This window comes from Ursus arctos, unplaced genomic scaffold (genome assembly GCF_023065955.2).
Source record: "Ursus arctos isolate Adak ecotype North America unplaced genomic scaffold, UrsArc2.0 scaffold_23, whole genome shotgun sequence".
NCBI lineage: Eukaryota > Metazoa > Chordata > Mammalia > Carnivora > Ursidae > Ursus > Ursus arctos.
Genome location: NW_026622908.1, coordinates 32,270,498 through 32,287,847, shown reverse-complemented (window position 1 = coordinate 32,287,847; position 17,350 = coordinate 32,270,498). Strand labels below are relative to the sequence as shown.

The following is a 17,350-nucleotide window of genomic DNA, read 5'->3' as shown; positions in this document are numbered from 1 at the left end:
CCAACCAGGATGGGACAGAATTTGTCCCAAGTTAGAAGGGGAGTGCATGGCTCCTCAGTGACGGCTCTCCTAGAGCGCAGTGCTCTATCGCACGGTTCCAGTGTTCTTCCCACGTATCTGAATGGGACCTTCTGGATCCCCTGACTGTGGCTGGTTTTGTTTCCTGATTCTTACAAGCACCCTGTTGTTGCCTAGGACATTGATCCGAGCTCTCCTTGGGGCCCCTTCCATGCCCCTCAATTACACGTGCGTGAGATTTCAGGAGAGCTGAGCCTTTGGAAGGTTCGGAACGCTGGCTGAAAGGCGGCACCTCCGTGCCAGCATACACGATCCTGAATCCTACTGCAGAAACTGTTTCCTTCTGGGGATGGTGAATCCTAGATCATGGCCAACAAGCAGATGTTCTAAGTGGCTTCCTCTGAGACTTTCTCCCCAAGAGGGAGCCATCTGGCCACTTGCTTTTTATCACATTTCTAATAGCTGCTCCATTTCCTCAAGGGCTGTTTTAAAATCATTTACTTGACTGTTATGTAAAATCTGCTATTCAACGAACTGGGCCCTCTCCTCTTCTTTCATCTTCAACTTTACTTTCAGGTCCTGGAACTCCTCCATCTGTCTTTTGGCTGTTTCTTTAAAAAGCTTCAGCTCATCTTGCAAAGTTTCTAACAACAACATAGAGCCCATGGGATCCATGTGGATTCTTGCTCTGATGCCAGGGTCTCGCTGCCTAAATTGGGTTGGCGCCCTTGCCCAACTGTTGGCCTGCAGCAGCTCCAGCAGCCCCGCCTATTGGGTCGGGTCCTCCAGTTCTTCCTGAGTTTCAGTCAACTTCTGGGCAACTGCCCCCGGAAAGCCTCCAGGAGCTGGTTCTTAGGCTTGAGCTCCTCCTCTGATTCTGCTTACTCAGCGGTTCGCAGGGCATTCTGACCTTTCTCCTCATGGTGGTGTCTGCAGCTTCCACCTGCCCATTCTCTTGCTTCAGTTTGATGATTTTTTAAAAATATATTTTATTTATTTGAGAGAGAGAGAGCATGAGCGTGAGCAGGGGCAGAGGAAGGGGCAGAAGGACAAGCGAACTCCCTGCTGAGCCAGACTGGGGCTGTATCTTAGGACCCCAAGATCATGGCCTGAGCTGAAGTCAGACGCACATCTGTTTGATGATTTTTGTACCGTCATTCTTTGAACCTCCTGAATGAAGAAGTCTGGAAACATTGACTTCTTTGGACTTAACAGATCATAGGCTCCGAGAAGCGGTTCACATTTGTGGGCAGGGGGTGGGGGGGCGGGGTGGGGGGGAAGCACTGCTGAGCTTGGAGGGAGGCTGCAGAGCATACACTATCTTAACCATGCAGGTCATTGTAGAGGCCACACTGGCTGTCCCCCAGTGCCTGCTGCTCCTGCCCATGGCTCTGGTTGCTCTGGTTTCCAGATATTCCACAGCAACGACTGGTACCGTCATATCCGTAACCATTTCCCTATTGATGGATGGGGAACCCAGCTGGGTTGCACCTTTTTTTTTTTTAACCAATAATAAATAAAGTTGATTCCATGAGGGCAGAGACCTTGTCTATTCATGCCTATAACTCCATTGTCTAGCCCAGTGTCTGACATAGTTGGCATTAAGAAATACTAGTTGGCTGAAACAAAGAATGCAGCAGAAAACACCTTGTAAATGCTTTGCCTACTTAACATTTCTGAAGGAAGCATTTCTAGAAATACAACAGCCATATTAAAGGATATGTGCGTCTTTTTTACAGTTTTTTTGAGTATAATTGACATACATGAACTACACATATTTAAAGTATACACTTTAGGGGCGCCTGGATGGCTCAGTCGTTAAGCGTCTGCCTTCAGCTCAGGGTATGATCCCGGCATTCTGGGATCGAGCCCCGCATCGGGCTCCTCTGCTGGAAGCCTGCTTCTTCCCTTGCTTGTGTTCCCTCTCTCGCTGTCTCCCTCTGTCAAATAAATAAATAAAATCTTAAAAAAAAAAAAGTTACATGTGTGGAACACATCTTTAAAAAAATAAAATAAAGTATTCACTTTAGGGTCACCTGGCTGGCTCAGTCCGTGGAGCGTGTGACTCTTGATCTCAGGGTTGTGAGTTCCAGACCCATGCTGGGTGTAGAGATTTCTTAAAAAATGAAATCTTTTTAAAAAATTAATTTATTTTTATTTATTTTTAAAGATTTTATTTATTTATTTGAGAGAGAGCGAGAGAGAGCCCGTGAGCACGGGCAGGGGCAGAGGGAGAGGGAGAAGCAGACTCCCAGCTGAGCAGGGAGACCAACAGCAGGGCTTGATCCCGGGACCCCCAGATCATGACCTGAGCTGAAGGGAGACACTTAACTGACTGAGCCACCCAGGTACCCCAAATATTTTTTTAAATAAAATATACACTTTAATACATTTTGATATATGTATGTACTTACGAAACCATCACCGTAATGGAGATACTGTAATGTATCCATCACGCCCAAGTAAGTGTTCTCACATTCCTTTGCAACCCCTTCTCCCCCAAACCTCTTTACTCCCTCACCCTATTCCTCAGCAACCACTGATCCGCTATAGATTAATTAGCATTTTTTAGAATTTTATGTAGATAGACGTGAATGTTTTTAATTTTAACGACTATTGTTAGATTTCCCTCCAGTATGGCTGTCTGTGTATACACTGAGAGAGCCTGTTGCTCACGACTCATCAACTTTTTAAATTTAATTATTTAGTTTATCTCCCATTTGACAGTCCAAAAAATCCATATTGTTTTAATTTTAATATCTTTATTTATTTGTTAAGATTGAACTTTTTTTGTTTATTGGCCATTTGTATCCTCTCTGTGAATTGTATATTCATTTCCTTGTCCATTTGTCTAATAGGTTGTTTGTTGTTATTCTTCCTGGCCATAGAAAACATGCAAATTCCAAGTGCATGGTGTGATAAATTTCACATATTTATACATCCATGAGACCACCACTCAGACTAAGATGTAACACATTCCAATATTCCAGAAAGTTCTCTCCTACCCCCTTCCGTTCATAGTCAATCCCCTCTTCCTGGCAAAGATTACCTCTGTTCTGACATGTCTTATTATTTTTGCCTCTTCTCAAACTTCAATTAAATAGACTTATACAATATATGCTCTTTTTTTCTGACTAGCTTCGCTTAATAGTATGTCTGTGAGATTCATCCACGTTGTTACATATAGTAGCAGTTTCTTCCTTGTTATTGCTATATAAGTGGTCCATTATAAATATATTCTACAATTTACTTATCTATAATTTACAGTTTGGGTTATTATTTTTTGGGAGGTTATTATTAGTAAAAGTGCTACAAACAATTCTTTTTTTTTTTTTTAAGATTTTATTTATTTATTTGACAGAGATAGAGACAGCCAGCGAGAGAGGGAACACAAGCAGGGGGAGTGGGAGAGGAAGAAGCAGGCTCCCAGCGGAAGAGCCCGATGTGGGGCTCGATCCCGGATCGCCGGGATCACGCCCTGAGCCGGAGGCAGACGCTTAACGACTGTGCCACCCAGGCGCCCCTGCAAACAATTCTTTCTATACTCCTTTCTGTTGGGAATGGAATTACTGCATCATGGGGTATAAGTCCATTTAGTTGTTTGGGTTTAGTAGATACAGTCCAACAGTCTTCCAAAGTGATTGTACTAGTTTTTATTCCTAGTAGCAATACATGAGAGTTCAAAAAAAGAAAGCTTCCAGGCACCTGCCTTGCTCAGTTGGTGGAACATGTGACTCTTCATCTCAGGGTCATGAGTTCAAGCCTTGGGTGTGGAGGCTACTTGAAAAAAAGAACAGAGAAAAAAAGAAAAGAAAGGACAGAAAAGAAAAGGGAGGGAGGGAGGGAGGAAGGAAGGAAGGAAGGAAGGAAGGAAGGAAGGAAGGAAGCAAGCTTCACTGCAAATCTCAGTGGGAAAAGATGGTCTTTTCAAATGGTGATGGATCAACTGGATATCCACACAGAAGACAAAAGAAAAGAAACTTGACCCTTATCTCACACCATACACAAAAACAGCAGATGGCTCTTAGATCTAAGTGTGAAAGATTAAAACAGTAAAGGAGAAAATTTTCATGACCTGGGTAAACAAAGATCTCTCAAACAGAATACAGAAATCACTGACCATAAAATAAGGACCAAAAAACAGGGCCTTGGAAAAAAACAAAAACAAAAACAAAAAAATAGGGCCTTATTAGAATTAAAAATATTTTTCATCAAAAGAAACCATTAAGATGGTAAAGGCAAGCCACACTGGGAGAAGACATAAGCACTACACATATCCAACAAGGAGCTTGTATTCCAAAATGTAAAAAGAATTGGGGCACCTGGATGGCTCAGTCAGTTAAGTGATCTCACCTCAGGTCTTGATTTCATGGGTCTTGACAGGGTTGTGAGTTTGCTCACATTGGGTTCCACGCCAGGCATGGAGCCTACTTTAAAAAAAAAGGGTGTGTGTGTGTGTATGTGTGTGTGTGTGTATCCCCCTGCTCTCTCGCCGTCTCTCTGTCAAATAAATAAAATCTTAAAATTTTTATTTATTTATTTGACAGAGAGAAAGCACAAACAGGCGGAGCAGCAGGCAGAGAGAGGGAGAAGCAGACTCCCCGCTGAGCAGGGAGCCCAGTCCAGGGCTCGATCCCACGACCCTGGGATCATGACCTGAGCTGAAGGCTGACTTAACCCACTGAACCACCCAGGCACCCCTCTTTAAAGATTTTTTATTTTATTCTTTTTAAGAATTTAAGAATTCTTTTTAAGAAAAAACCTTACTCTTTTTATGATTTTGGTGTGACCATCTTCATCCACTCCCCCTCCCCCGTCAATAAATATTGTTGAATTCATTAATAAGCATATCTAGGTGCTCAGTATGAAAAAGGAGAATGAGTTGCTTAGCCTTCGGAAGCTCCCTGGAGCATACCCATGAGTTAGATGAAGGTAGGGATTGCAACCGTTTTCTTATTCTCTTGTCTCTCCAGGTTTTTTTTCTTTTCATGGGGTCTGACTTAGTAGATATTTCTTGAAAGGCAACCAGAAACTTTTCCCTATTTTATCTGCCTCTTGACTTAACAGCTCCCATTGGCAGAGAGGAAGGAACACTTGTTGCAGGGTACTAGTGTTACTCTTGCATCTAGTTACCAAGGAGGGCCATAGCCCATCAGCCCAAAGTGGTGGGTGGGTGGAGAGCCGGCATGATAATTATATGAAAAGCACAAATAGGCTCTTAGAACTTCAAAGGGCTTCGGGGCACAGACAAAATACTAAGCAGTCCAAATACAAAAAGCCTGAGATGCAAACAAGTATGAAAAGCTCCCTATTTCACTTAAAGATTTTATTTTTGAGTGATCTCTACACCCACCGTGGGGCTCAAACTTAAAACCCAGAGATAAGAGTCACAGACTCTACCAACTGAGCCAGCCAGGCGCCCCTCTTTCATTTGTTGCCTTCCAAATTGATTAAGATTTGTTTAAAATTAAATAACAAAACAAACAAGTAAATAAACAAATAAATAATTTTTAAAAAGGAGTGCCTGGTTGACTCAGTGGGTAGAGCATGTGATGAATGACGGGAGAGGGGGAGTGGATGAAGGTGGTCAGTTATAAGATAACTAAGTATTAAGGACGTAATATACAACATGCTGACTATAGTTAACACTGTGGTATGGTATATGGGAAAATTGTTAAAAGAGTAGATCCTAAGAGTTCTCACCACAAGGAAGAAAACGTTTGTTTGTTTTTTGTATCTATATGAGATGATGGATGTTAACTAAATTTATTGTGGTAACCATCTCACAGTATATGTAAGTCAAATTTAAAAACTAATATTTATTGAGCATCTATTCTGGGTAGGTGTTTTTCTAGGCCCTGAGGATGTAAAACAGACCAAGTCCGTATTCCTGTAGAGTGTACCATCTGAATGGGGTGGGTACAAATAAAGTAAGTAAAATAGGAAGTTCAAAATATACTCTGTTAGATGGTAATTAGTGCTTTGGATCAAAACAAAGCAGGAAAGGGGGATTAGAAGAATGGCTGTATGTGTGTGTGATTTTATTATTTCTGTCTTTGTGTGTGTGTGTAATTTTATTTTATTTATTTATTTTTTTTAAAAAAAGATCTTACTTCTTTATTTGAGAGAGAGAGCATAAGCAGAGGAGGGCCAAGAGGAAGAAGCAGACTCGGGAGCCTGACATGGGGCTGGATCCCATGTCCTGAAGACAGACGCTTACCTGACTGAGCCACCCAAGCACCTCTGTGTATGTGTAATTTTAAATGAGGTGGTCAGAGAAGGCTCAACTGAGAATGTGACATTTACCTCAAAACCTGAAGGAGGTAAGGAAGTGAGCCAGGTGTATATCTGGATGATTCTGCGGCCCACAAAGACAGTCTCTGTTTACAAAGTTTGTACAGGGGTGCCTGGGTGGCTCAGTTGTTAAGCGTCTGCCTTTGGCTCAGGACATGATCCTGGCATTATGGGATCGAGCCCCGCATCAGGCTTCTCTGCTGGAAGGCTGCTTTTTCCTCTCCCACTCCCCCTGCTTGTGTTCCCTCTCTCACTGGCTGTCTCTATCTCTGTCAAATAAATAAATAAAATCTTAAAAAAAAAAAAAACCCAACAACAAAGTTTGTACAATCTATGGCAGCTGGGAGACAAATATAAAATTAATCGTGGTAATGTATATGACAACATTCTATAAGTTGTAATGATTTACAAATATAGGATGTTTTCAGTAAATTATGCATATAATTACTAACAAGATCATAGATCAGCATTATAAATGTATATAAAATCATAAACTATATGGTACAATTAGGGAATATTATAATGCATAATTTAGGGGCTAATTGTTCCTGTCTGTATGGTACCAGAAAAACTGTGGTTAGTTACCCCCGCCCCCGGCCAAGGAAGAAAGAGGTGTTTCCAACACATGGGAAAACCCTTGAGGCTTCTGCTTGGGAGTGCCTTTATTTATTTATTTATTTATTTATTTATTTATTTCATAGAGAGCGCGTGCAAGCATGAGGGGGGGGGGTGTCAGAGGGAGAAGCAGACACCCTGCCCAGCAGGGAGCCTGATGTGGGGCTAAATTCCAGGACCCTGGGATCATGACCTGAGCTGAAGGCAGATGCTAACCAGCTGAGCCACCCAGGCAGCCCTATTTTTTATTTTTTTTGTGGTGAGGTAGGGTATAATCAGTATTTGTGGATACAGGAATTATTTGCTCTGGGAAGCCAGATGATGTTACAGAGAAATCATTTGCAAACCTATGAGTTAATTGCCTGTTGCTTGGGCCAAAAGGTCCCAGAACTAAGTTTTCTTTTTTTATGTGTATTTCACTGTCATGTAAGGTGTAGGACCTGCATTAGCCTTTCTAAACAAACAAAAAAACAACAAACAATTGTAGTTTGAATTCCACCTAGATCTTGGGATTCCTGAGTCATTCTTAAGGAAGTCTTTCAGGACCTAACCTGGGTTGTTTAAATGTTTTTTTTTTTTTTTTTCCCTGGGAAAAGTAGATTAAGGCTGGACAATCAGTGTCTTAATAAGAACCCCTATGAGCTTCCTGGCGCTGCAGGGATTTTCGCAAGGTTGTGTGTTCACACAGCGGATCATCCTGCTAGAAAGCACTCTTCTAACTCTGAAAGCTTGCAATATACACTCACGTTCCACGTCTCAGCAAAGAAGGAAGAAGGCCTGGATCCCATTGCTTGTCGGTTGGGGCAGAAGGAGGGTGTGTCATGTGCCTAAAGCTGGCCCAAGCACCATTCCATTCACTCATTCATTCATTCATTCATCAAATATTTTATTATGCGCCTAATTCAGTGCCAAACAGAGGTCCTCGCCCACCAAGTCATCCAGAACTCCTGTGGGTACGGTGCTCAGGGCCGAGAGCTTCAGATTCTCAGGCCAGGTCTTCCTACCCTTTCCATCAGTAGAGCTCCAGACAAAGAGATGCGCTCCTGCAGCTCCCCGGGCTGAGGGTTCCGCCCGCAGCCCCCGGGGCTTCGGCGCGGCTGCTTCTCCACTCCCCAGACCGAGGGGGCGCTGTAGCGCCGCGCGGTCCGCTCGCCCCTGCGCCGCTCTCCGCTCGGCTCGGCGCTGCGGGCGGCACCGCGGTGGTACGTTCCCTCTCACCGCCCTCCCCCTCCTCCTCCTCGGCCCTCCCTGCTGGTGGTAGGTGCCGGAAGTGCCGCCATTTTGGGGTGTTCTGCTTTGGCGGCAGCGGCAGCGGCGGCGGGACGCGGAGGCTCCCCCGAGACTCGGCCTCAGCAGCGAGGCGGCGGCGGCGGCTGCGGAGGCGCAGGCAGCAGCTGAGGCAGCGGTGGGCTCAGGTGCAGCCGCTGGTGAGTGGGGCGGCCGCGGGTTAACGGGCCGCGGGTGGGAGGGAGGGAGTGAGGGAGGGAAAGGAGGCAGAGGGAGGCGCCGCGGGGCGGGTCCGGTCCTGGCGGCCGCGGGTCACAGGGCCCTTCGGGCGCGGCCGCTCCTGGCTCCCCGCGCCCCGGGGGCAGGTCGGTGATCTCCCGCGTGTCGGGGCCCTCCGCTCCCTGGGTCCCGCCGCGCTAGTCCGGCGCGTGCCCCCGCGCCCAGGGAGACCCGCCCTCCTCGTGGCCTTGCCCCCTCTGCCCGCGCCCTTTGCCTTCACCCTCCGGGCCCCGAGGGCTTCGTTCCCTTCCCAGGGGTAGCTCCGTTCTCTTTTTTCCGGCCGCCGTGCCAGACCCAGGCTGTCTGCCCGGGACACCCCTTGCTTCCTCCTGATGTCCCACGTGTTCTTGGTGCCGACCCCTGGAGGGGGGCCCAGGACCCCTGCCTTTGTAGGGGGCAGCGCTTCCTCTCGAGAGCCCCCGGTTCCCCGCCCCAGATCCGCTAGGGCCTTGGCTCGCCCTCCCCCCACATCAGGTGCTCACCCAGTCGTGGCCTAGTAGCAGGGCTGGAATCTCGCACCCGAGAGCGCGGAGAGCACATTGAAGAGCTTTTTTCTCTAGGGACCCGGCTTTGGATTTAAAGCCGGTGGTGTCTTGGTTGCGGTCTTTGGGGCAGGGTGTTGTTTTAATTCTTAAGACTATAGCACAGGCTCCAAGGAGCTTCTCGTTGGTTCAGGCTCAGCCTCCTAGTTGAGGGGAGGGTGGTGAGATTTTGGTCGGAGCCTGTTTCAGCAAAATGGAATCTTTTTCTCTCCAGCAGAGTTAAAGCTGTGCTTGTATTACCCTCGAGTAGAAAGGCTGTATAACAGTTTTAAATAACGGCAGTGCTTTATAATGTCTGCAGTGTAAGAGGTTACAGATACTCAGCGAATCCTTTACAGGAACTTCATCTTTTAAAGGTCTTTTCGCTGTCTTTGATTCTTTGTAGATTGGAGAGGCTTTAATTGGATTCTTTTCACCTCTTCCACAAGTGTTGGGTCGGTTCTTTTCCTTAAGTGTGGCGTCTCTTAAAGTGCTATGCAAGTTCAGATTCTTTTTAACATTTCTTGGTGAGGAAGAAGGGTCTCCACATAGAAGCACACAGGGTTTCTTTCTGTTTTAACGTTAATGAGTCCACTCGGAAGATCGTGAAGTTACCATAGCAGGCATAAACTATTGCCAGAGTGCTCCCCCCATGCCAGTTTTTATACTTTTCTAGCTTTACTTACAGTGTGTGGTTTCTGATTATAAATTAGCCAAGATTGAAGCATTGCTGTTAGTAAAGCAAAGCTGGAGCTTTCAGCTGTTGCTTTAACCAGGAAGTTTGTGGTTCCCCCAGTGGTTTTTTCCTCTTGACTGTCCACCACCTGTTTCCATTAAGAATGGCTCTTGGCCCAGAGCATAGGTCTCAACTTTTCTCCAATCCTTCCTTCTTGCGCGTAGGGTTTTCTTATCCTAGATGGTATCTAGGCTTAAAATCCATTATCATGTGGGGCTATTAGAGATCAAATATCTTTTCCATCTTGCTTTTCAGATGAGGAAACTGAGGCCCCCAGAGGTTAAGTGACTTACTTGCCCAAAGTTACATAGCAAGTATTCTTAAAAGAGTCTCATCATAAATTAAAAAAAAAAAAATTAGGAGCAATAATGCAAATTGCCTTTTAAGATGTGGTGGAATGGAAAGGGCTCTGGGATTGAAGTTAAAAGGCCTGATGATTCTTGCTTTGTCAGTTGCTAGCTATACAACCTTGACCAAGTCACTTAACTGTTCTGAGCCTCAGTTTATTCTCATCTGCAAAATGCAGGGTATAGTGTCTTATCTCCTAGGGTGCTAATTCAGCTTACAGTGCAGTACGTGTGAAAGTGCCTGTGGTGTAAGAGGCAGACAGTGAGATTTTGAGCCAGAATGTTTATTTTTCTAAAGATTTCCACTTAATTTTCTTTTTTTTTTTTTTTAAGATTTTATTTATTTATTCGACAGAGATAGAGACAGCCACCGAGAGAGGGAACACAAGCAGGGGGAGTGGGAGAGGAAGAAGCAGGCTCATAGCGGAGGAGCCCGATGTGGGGCTCGATCCCAAAACGCCGGGATCACGCCCTGAGCCGAAGGCAGACGCTTAACCGCTGTGCCACCCAGGCGCCCCTCCACTTAATTTTCTTATCACAGAAGCTAGAGATTCATTATCAAAAATACGGAAAAGAAATGAAGAAACTCACCCTAGTCCCATCACTCAAGTGATTGTTAGTCCTTGGTCTTTATCTTGTCCTTTTTTTATACTAGACAGATGTTTATTATTTTACCAAAATAATACATTTATCCTACTCACAGTTTTGTGACGTGTTTTTAAGATTTAATAGTATATGATAGGCATGGTTTAACAAACACAGTTAATTAATTTTTTTTAAACACATTTTAAATGGTGCTGTGGATTTAATAGCTGCAGCACATGTGAGGTGGACCAGTGGAGGTCCGGCACAGGCACAGAAAAGTTGCTCTTTTACTTACTTATTTTTAAGATTTTTATTTATTTATTTATTTTAGAGAGCGAGAACACCTACGTGTGTGGGCAGGGGGAGGAACAGAGAGAAAGGGACAAGCGGGCTCCACTCTTGAGTGCAGAGCTGGATGCCGGGCTCAATCTCAGGATCCCAAGAGCCGGATGCTTAACCGACCAACCGACTGAGCCATCCAGGTGCCCCGGAAAAGTTGCTCTTTTAAACATTTGTTGGGATGAAAGAAAAGGAGGAAAGGAAGGGCAGAGACCTAACACTTATCATATGTCTACCATGTAAAAAAAAATCTTTTTTTTTAATAAAGATTTGGGCTGTCCTGCTAAATGTAGATGGTGAGTTCTGAATTCTGTCCCCCTTCCCATGATTGCCACTGCACTTTCTTTAACTTAATTTTCCTGTGAGACTGTACCAAATAAGATGAGGTTAGAAGGTGATGGTGTGGGGCGCCTGGGTGGCACAGCGGTTAAAGCATCTGCCTTCGGCTCAGGGCGTGATCCCCGCGTTCTGGGATCGGGCCCCACATCAGGCTCCTCCTCTATGAGCCTGCTTCTTCCTCTCCCACTCCCCCTGCTTGTGTTCCCTCTCTCGCTGGCTGTCTCTATCTCTGTCAGATAAATAAATAAAATCTTTAAAAAAAAAAAAAAAAAAAAGAAGGTGATGGTGTGCCTTGGGAAGGGAGAGAAGAGCTGTCACTTGGCCCTGGTGAAGAAGTTGCAGGAAGTAGGAGCATAGTCACCTCTGCTCAGGGCTCAGGGTACTTTGAACAAATTGCTCTTTTTAAGCTTACATGGAATCATAGGATTTGGGTAAGCTATTTCCTCAGCTTTTTTTTTTTTTTAACAGCTTTATTGAGATGTAATTCACATACCATACAGTTCAGTGGGTTTTAATCTATTACCTTATTAATTTTAAAAAATTGTGGTAAAGACAGCTCTTTCTGCCCATGGGTCCTGTCCCTTTGCTTTAATAAAACCACCTTTTCTGCACCCCCCAAATAAATAAATAACAAGTTGTGGTAAAATATATGTAACAAAAATTGTCCATTTAAACCATTTTTTATATTTGCATTTTTTTATAAAGATTTTATTTATTTGACAGAATTCAAGAGAGGACAAGCAGGGGGAGCGTCAGAGGGAGAGGGAGAAGCAGGCTTCCCACTGAGCGCGGAGCCTGATGCAGGGGCAGGACTGGATCGCAGGATCCTGGGATCATGACCTGAGCTGAAGGCAGACGCTTAAGCAACTGAGCCACCCAGGCCCCCGGATATATTTGCCTTTTTTAATGTAAAAAATACAACATAAAGCTTACTATTTTAACTATTTTTGAGTGTGTAGTTCTGTGGCATTAAGTGCGTTCCCAATGATGGGAAACATATCTTCAGAACTTTTTCCGTCTTGGAAATCTGAAGCTTTATACCCATTAAACAACAGCTCCCCTTTTCTTCCTCCCCCAACCCCTGGTAACCGCCAGTCTGTTTTCTGTTTCTATGAATTTAACTGTTTTTGGATACCTCATATAAGTGGAGTTATATAGTATTGGCTTTTTGTGACTGGCTTATTTCACTTACCATAATATCTTTAAGGTTCATCCGTGTTGTAGTATGTGACAGGATTTCCTTACTTTTAAAGGCTGAATAATACTGGGGGACCTGGCTGGCTCATAGGGCGGATCATGTGACTCTTAATCTTGAGGTCATGGGTTGGACCCCCATATTAGGTATAGAGATTACTTAAAAAAAAACCCAAAAAGCTGATTAATACTCTATTTTATGTATATACCACATTTTTTTAATCCATTCATCTGTTGATGGACACGAGTAGTTTCCACCTTTTGAGTGTTGTGATTAGTGCTGCTCTGAGTGTGCACATATCTCTTAGAGACCCTTCCTTCAGTTCTTATAATTGCCAGAATTGGGATTGCTGGATCATATAGTACTATTTTCAATTTTTTGAGGAACCTTCATACTGTTTTCCATAGTGGTTGCACTATTTTACAATCCCGCCAGCAGTGCACAAGAGTTCCAGTATCCACATCCTTGACAATATTTGTTTTTCTGTGTGTATGTGGTTAAGTAGTAGCCATCCTAATGGGGTGTGAGGTGATACTTTTTTAAGTTGAAGTATAGTTCATGTTCAATATTATTTTAGTTTCACGTGAATGATACGGTCATTGGACATTTATGCACATGACTTCATTGTGGTTTTGATTTGCATTTCTCTTATTAATAATTGAACACATTTTCATATGGTTGTTGGCTATTTGTATGTCATCTTTGCAGAAATATCTATCCAAGTCCTTTGCTCATTTTTGAAATCAGGTTATATGATTTTTTTGTTGAGCTATAGTTGTTTTATATATTGTGAGTATCGATCCTTGATCAGATATATGATGTGCAGACACTTTTGCCCGTGTCTTTTCAGTGTTGGTTTTGTCTTTTGTCTGTTTTTGCTTTCGTTGCCTATGCTTTTGGTGTCTTATCCAAGAAATCACTGCCAAGTCTAATGCCATGAAGTTTTTCCCCCATGTTTTCTTCTAGGAGTTTTATGGTTTTGGGTTTAGGTCATTTAAACTTTTTTCTTTTTTTTTTAAGAGTACAATTTAGTGGCATTGAGTACATTCACAATGTTATGCAGTCCTCATCTCCACTGTTTCTAATATGTTTTCTTCAATTGAAATAAAAATTCTGTAATCATTAAGCAATAACTCACCATTCCACCATCCTCCTGGCCCCTGGTAATCTCTAACTACTTTCAGTCTCTGTGAATTTGCCTATTTTAGGTATTTCACGTAACTGGAATCAGAATATTTGTCCTTTTGTGTCTGGATTATTTCAGTTAGCATGATGTTTTCAAGGTTCATCAGTGTTGTAGCATGTATCAGGATGTCATTCTTTTTTGTGGCTGAATTTCTCTGCTTTTTTGAGGTCAGGGATGTCCCTTTCATCCTTCTTTTTTTTTTTTTTTTTTAAAGATTTATTTGTTTATTTATTGAGAGAGTGCAGGAGAGAGCATGAGCAGAGGAAGGGGCAAAGGGGGAGAGAGAGAAATCTCAGGCAGTCTCCTGTCTGAAACAGAGCCTGATGCGGGGCTCAATCTCAAGATCCTGAGATCATGAACTGAGCGGAAACCAAGCGGTGGACGTTCAGCTGACTGAGCCATCCAGGCGCCCTAGGGATGTCTCTTTCATCTTGATACCTCACCCTCTCTTGGAGCTCTCTCATAAAGGCTGTTGAACTGATTAGAATTCATGCTCTTCATGTGGGTTGCCAGTCACAGGGGGATGTCCACTGACATATGCAAAACTCTCGAAATTCAAACATATCAGTGTGTGTAAAAGTCTATAATGGTAACCCAAGTCATAGTTATTGGCATCATTTCTAATCTAGTCTAATTATAATTTCCAATCTTTGAATGTACATCATTTTCAGAATATTTTGTTGTGTACAGAAAAAGTGTCACATGAAGGGAACAAGAGTAAAGAAAGAATAGGCACATTTCTGCCTTTGCTTCATAACTAGGTAGTGGTTTTGGTAGAGGCGTGGATTGATATCCAGGTATTCCATATTGTGTAGGGATAGGTTTTTTATAAACATGGCGTTTAATGGCCTAGTTAGAATAATTAATACTTTTAGGGTAAGAGCATTTTTAAGGTAATCATAAGGCTTCCTGGTCTGTTTCAGTATGAACAGAGCTATTCAGAGTATTCTCATGCACGAAAAGCTTTCTTTTTAAGATGAACTTCTGCTTGCTTTTTTTTTTGGAGGTTCATAACTGATTTTGATCTGCTTATCTACTTCTCTTTGCTTTTTGGACCTAGCCTCCTACTCCATTTTCCTCCTCTCCAGTTATTGAGGGAATTTTAATATTAGTCTTTGGGGTGTGGGATGAAGGAAGTTTTATTCAGTCAGACACTGTCCCAAAGAGCTATTACAGCCCTCACAGTACTTACGTCGGACTTTATTTAGTGTCAGGGAGGACGTACGTACATTTTCTTCGAACAACATGAAACCATTCTTTTGTTCAAAACTATTTTTTGATTCTTGGTTATTTTAAATAATAGAATGTATTATGAAATTTAAGTATTTCAGAAATATAATTTGAACCAGAGATTAAATCCAATGTAGTTTTTCTGAATGGGACTTCTTTTCTTTTTTTTTTTTAATTTTATTTGTTTTATTTATGTGAGAGAGTGAGAGAGTGCGCATGGGAGAAGGAGCAGAGGGAGAGGGACAAGCAGACTCTGCGCTGAGTGGAGCCTGATGCAGGGCGCTCAGGGCTCAAGCTCAGGACCCCGAGATCATGACCTGAGCCGAAATCAAGAGTCCACTTAACTGACAGAGCCAGCCAGGTGCCCTTTGAATGGGACTTCTCACAGCTGCCAAGGTTGATTGCTGTTGGTATAATCCTGTATTAACCTGCGCATTTCTTCCTAGAGGTGCTATGGCATGCTGAAATGGTCAAGTAAAATAGAAACAAGAACTCTCCCCATAATTGAGATTTGATCTTTGATTTTCTAGTCCTTAAAATGGAAACTTGTGACTTGAAAGAATGATGTTATTTGAATGGGATTTATAACCATATCCTGGGAGAGATAGGTGTGACTGCTGCAGTCAGTGAGCTTAAAAATTGGCACCTTCACTGTGTCACCTTTAACATTTCTGGGCCTGTTTTTCTTCCATCTTTAAAATGGAGATACCAACTTGGAATGGTAATGTGAGAATTAATGGAGATAACTAATGCTTAGCACTGAGCAGTGCCTGGTAAAGTGCTGATAATATTTCCTTTTTTCATCTGTAAAAATAGGCATATATTTATCTCATGAGTCAGTAACACAGTTCAACCAAATAAAACAACACAGTTAAAATGCCTAGCAGGGCCATACATAAACAGGCAGTAAGTTAGTGTTCATTTTGTTTCCCCTTTTGGGTGTATTTTGTTTCACATTTTCCTTTTTGCAGGCTTAAGGGATAAGATTGTTTCCTAAAGTCCAATTTGTGCATCTGAAATGTTTTGCTATACAGGGCATCCTTCCCCATAGAAGCTTTTAGCTCATTGTTCCCTCTGGAATACTTGGGTAATGTGGTTTCCTAGATTATCTTCACTGTATTTCTCACATGAGAGTCTCTTGATAGGAGTCTCATGTTCATAGAAAACTGAAAAATACAGGTGAGTATATTACTGGATTTGTAATAGGATCACCTGAGTCTCTTTCTAATTAGCTAACTAGTCTTAGGCATGGAGGGAGAGAGAGCAGGCTCTAGTATTTAGAGTAGTAATGTAGATGAAAGAGTTACTCAAAATCAGTTTAGTTGTTTGCTTTGTAAACTGTGTTGTAGGAAGAATCCTTGTTTGAGCTTTGTAATTTGCTAAAGACAGTTTACGGGATGAGTTCTTTGTAATTCTAACTTTGTCCTTGTAATAAAATTGGCTGTTAAAATGTCTCTATTATTTTTTTTTTAAAGATTTTATGTATTTGACACAGAGAATGGGCCAGTGAGAGCAAGTGAGAGAGAGCACAAGCAGAGGGAGGGGCAGAGAGAGAAGCAGGCTCCCTGCTGAGCAGGGAGCCACATGTAGGACTCGATCCCAGGATCCTGGGATCATGACCTGAGCTGAAGGTAGACACTTAACTGACTGAGCCACCCAGGCGCCCTTAAAATGTCTTTAAAGTAGAGGTTTCCTTACAGAATTAATCAGAACTGCTCTATAGTTATTTTTTAATCTCTGCTATGTTATGGAGGCCGTAAATATCAAAATTTTCTTGAGGCATTGAGGCATGGGTGTTTTTTTCCTTCAGAATGACCATTGTTTTACCTTTTTTTTTTTTTTTAAAGTAAGCTCTACACCTGATGTGGGGCTTGAACTTACAACCCCGAGAGAAGAGTCCCATCCTCTACTGACTGAGCCAGCCAGATGCCTCTGATTGTTTAAAAATTTTTATACAGAGACCATGACTTTTATAAATATGAAAAGTAACATTAAAATTAGACATTGTTCCCCCTCAACGGATGAGAAAGCCTAGTTAGGGGAGACTGAGTACTGCATAAGTTATTTCAGTATCTAAAATGATTGAAAGCACTTTAGTGCTTAGAATTTTGTGAAGTTCTGATGTAACCCTCTATCAGCTGACCTCCCCACTTTATGGGAAATGGACTCACTTTCAGAACAGCTTTTAGATTGTAACATTTTGATTTTTCTTTTCCTCCACTTAGAAAATAATGGCAGCATGTAAAGAAAAATGGTGAGTTCTAGTTTAGAGACTGCAGTGAGATCTGATGGATCTCACTTAATTTTAATATGCCGTTTTGGGATGTGTTCATAGGTGCAGAGTGGCCTTTGAAGGAACTGTTCACTAACTTTCCTTTTTTTTTTTTTTTTAAAGATTTTATTTATTTATTCAACAGAGATAGAGACAGCCAGCGAGAG

The 17,350-nt window shown here is 42.7% G+C and overlaps 1 protein-coding gene and 1 pseudogene across 13 annotated transcripts in view; one reads left to right on the top strand and one right to left on the bottom strand.

Annotated features, from left to right (window-relative positions):
* Positions 1-465: 465 nt before the first annotated feature.
* LOC123001758 (small kinetochore-associated protein-like) lies at positions 466-13,644 on the bottom strand (annotated as a pseudogene).
* CELF1 (CUGBP Elav-like family member 1) overlaps positions 7,091-17,350 on the top strand; it is a 69,855-nt gene continuing 59,595 nt past the window's right edge. For 6 of the 13 annotated variants that reach the window (XM_057317390.1, XM_057317386.1, XM_057317388.1 and 3 more), the window contains exon 1: positions 7,091-8,354. The gene's annotated coding sequence lies outside the window, so the exon portion shown is untranslated. The remainder of the gene's footprint in view (positions 8,355-17,350) is intronic. The other 7 variants (XM_048215447.2, XM_057317391.1, XM_057317389.1 and 4 more) reach the window with 2 other exon arrangements.